Consider the following 3,481-nt stretch of genomic DNA (forward strand, 5'->3'; position numbering starts at 1 on the left):
CTATTTTCTTCAGGTATAAAATTGTATTATTAATTTGAAACTATTCTTCTTTTTTGATAAGACATTTATAACTATACATTTCCCTCTGAACATTGTACTGACTATGTCTCATAAGGTTCAGTATGTTGTTTTTGTGTTCATTCAGTTCTAAGTATTTTCTGATTTTCCTTGTGACTTCTTTTTTGACCCATTGATTGTTTAAAAGTATGTCATTTAATTTCCATATATTCAAATTTGAAACTATTCTTCTTTTTTGATAAGACATTTATAACTATACATTTCCCTCTGAACATTGTACTGACTATGTCTCATAAGGTTCAGTATGTTGTTTTTGTGTTCATTCAGTTCTAAGTATTTTCTGATTTTCCTTGTGACTTCTTTTTTGACCCATTGATTGTTTAAAAGTATGTCATTTAATTTCCATATATTCAAGAATTCTCCAGTCTTCCTTCTATTATTAATTTCCAGATTTATCCCATTGTGACCAGAGAAGATGCTTTGTACGGTATCTATTTTTAAAAATCTATCGAGAATAGGGCATGTAGATAGCATAGAGGTTACATCACTGGACTCCCGCACGGTCTACTGCGGTTCAAGTCTGAGATTCAGGGGCTTGAAAATCACACATGTGTGCCCAAGATCCCAAGACAAGAATGGAGGAGAAGGGATTGCAGAGTGGCCACCTTTGGGGGTGATTTCTCACTTTCCCTCTCACTGTGTCTGTCTGTCTGTCATCTGTCTCTCTCTCTCTCCTGGGTGAATGCACACACCCTAAGGCAAAAACCTTTTAAAAAACAGAAACAGAAAACAATTAAGACTTGTTTTCTGCCTACCATATGCTCTCTTCCTAGAGAAGTTTTGTGTGAAGAATGTGTATTCTACTGTTGTTGGGTAGTGTGGTGCATATATGTCTGTTAGGTCTAATAGGTTTATTGTTCTGTTCAAGTCCTCTATTTCTTTACTTATCATGTCTGGGTAATCTGTATATTATTAAAAATGGGGTGTTAAAGTCTGCAACCATTATTTTAGAACTATTTCTCCCTTCAGAGCCACTGATTTTCACTTCATATAATTTGAGAGTATGGAATATAGGTGCATAAGTCTTGATAATTATTATATCTTGTTACTGAATTGAACCACCAATTAATACTGAATACTCCTTCTCATAAGTTTTTATTTATTTTTTTTTGAGAGGTTTTTGCTATAGGGCACGTGCACTCGCCAGACAGACAGAGAGAGACAGAGAGACAGAAAGCAGAAAATCACCCCCTAGGGGGGATGGTCACGCCGCAATCCCTTCTCCTCCATTCTCCTCTCGGGATCTTGGGCACGCACGCACACGCGCCCGGTGTGAGTTTAAGCCACCAGATCCGGGACTTGAACCGTGGTCGACTACGTGGGAGTCCAGTGACATAGCCATTACGCTAACTGCTGGTCCCGTTTTTTTTTTTTTTTTTAAGTTCTTTTTCTAGGGATGTAATACATACATGCAAATAAAATGCTTCAATGAACAAAAACAAGTTCTATTTTATTTGCTATCCGTGTAGCAGGTAGAGTGGTAGTTGAGGTGCTGGATTCTCACATGGCTTACTGCAGTTTGAGTCCTGGACCTGGCCACTTGCTTTCTAACTTTCCCTCTCTCTCAGTCTCTCTCTCTGCTGAGCATGTGTGACCTGTGGCAAATGTAAAGATAATAAAAAATAAAATTAAGTAATTATTTTTTACCATAGGGTGGGTGCTACCATGCCCTCTAAATAAATAATTATTTTTTTAAAAGCTGGAGTTACAGAAACTGGCAGGTGGCGTGGTGGTTAGGGGTGCTGGGGTGCTGGACTTTCATATAGATGATCATAGTTCAAGTCCCGGATTTGGCAGCTTGCTTTCTCACTTTCTCTCTCTCTGTCCCTCTCTGGTCAAATTAAAATAAATAAATAAAGTTAAATAAAATAATTCTTTAAAAAAATAGTGGAGTTATAAATCAAAATTATAAAAATGTTCAAAGAGTCTAAATCCTTTGTTGTTGTAGTCACTGATATCCTTGCAAAGTTAGATTAGTAGTCAACTAATGACTAGAGAATTCCTTAAAGTCCTAGAACCAATAAGTTTCCCAAACTTTTTAAAAAGAATTATTACTGTTATTTTAAAATTTGCTATAGAACACTATGCTCACCAGAGAGACAGACAAAGAAAAAATTTGCTATAGGACATTGTGCTCACCAGAGAGACAGACAGAGAGAGGGAAAGTGAGAAAGCAAGCCACCAGGTCCAGGATTCAAACCGTTGTTGGCCATGTGGAAGTCTAATGCCTTAAATGCCATGCCACCTACTGGTCCCAGGTTTCACAGTCTTTGAGAAGGGTTCTTACGTGTCGAGACATTTTTTCAGCACTCAGCCAGGCAGCTGAAACACTGCCTAAGCCTTCACAAATAGCTCAAATAGCACTTCAAGATGAGCTAGAAGTGAAAGCTTAGAGTCTTTTCAGGTCTTTCCTGAGTATGTGGCTAGCCCTGACCATCTACATAGCTCTACACATGTGTGTGGTCTTCTAGATTTTCAGGGCTGTCTTAGAGTTTTTCAAAGCCTCCTATGTATATCACACTCCAGACATTTTCCTTTTAAGTTTTCTTTTTTGTTTATTTATTCTAGAGAGAGAAAGAGATCTCCAACAAGACCCTCAGGCTGAGATCCACGATCCACCCCCAGCCAGCCCCAGCCAGCCTGGATCTGGAGTATCCAGGGAGGATCCAGAGGCAAAACTGGGACTTTCCCAGGTGGGTCCAGTTGCTTTGCCATGTTCTGGCCTCAATCCTTCTAAACTTCTTGATGGGCTCATCATCTACCCCTCTCAGGCAGTGGCTGTGAAAAACAACCGCCTCTGGTGGTTTCAACCAATGCCCCTGCAAATTGTCCACACAGGGCAAACTGTGAGTCAGGTCTAATAACAACAGCCTTGCAAATGATGTTTTCCAGGAATTACTAGGTACTTCAAATAATGATAATTCTCTGAGGATGAGTTCTTTTGTTTATTTATGTATTTATTTATTTAATTTTGAGAGATTTTTGCTTCAAGGTGTGTGTACTTGCTAGAGAGACAGAAAGTGAGATACCACCTAACCCCAGTCAGAATGGTGAAGATTAAAAAAAGAAACAAAAACGAGGGAACCAGCAGTTAGCGTAATGGCTATGTCGCTGGACTCCCACGTAGTCAACTGCAGTTCATGTCCTGGACCCAGTGGCTTAAACTCACGCCGGGCACGTGTGCATGCATGCCCAAGATCCCGAGAGGAGAATGGAGGAGAAGGGATTGTGGCGTGGCCATCCCCCCTGGGGGGTGATTTCTCGCTTTCTGTCTCTATAGCTCTCTCTGTCTGGCGAGCGAACACGCCCTATAGCGAAAACCTCTCAAAAAATATATATATAAATGCTGGCAGGGATGTGGTAAATAGGGAACACTCCTACACTGTTGGTGGGAATGTTAAAT

The sequence above is a fragment of the Tupaia chinensis genome, unplaced genomic scaffold (assembly GCF_000334495.1).
Source record: "Tupaia chinensis unplaced genomic scaffold, TupChi_1.0 Scaffold000591_1, whole genome shotgun sequence".
In the NCBI taxonomy this organism is placed as follows: domain Eukaryota; kingdom Metazoa; phylum Chordata; class Mammalia; order Scandentia; family Tupaiidae; genus Tupaia; species Tupaia belangeri.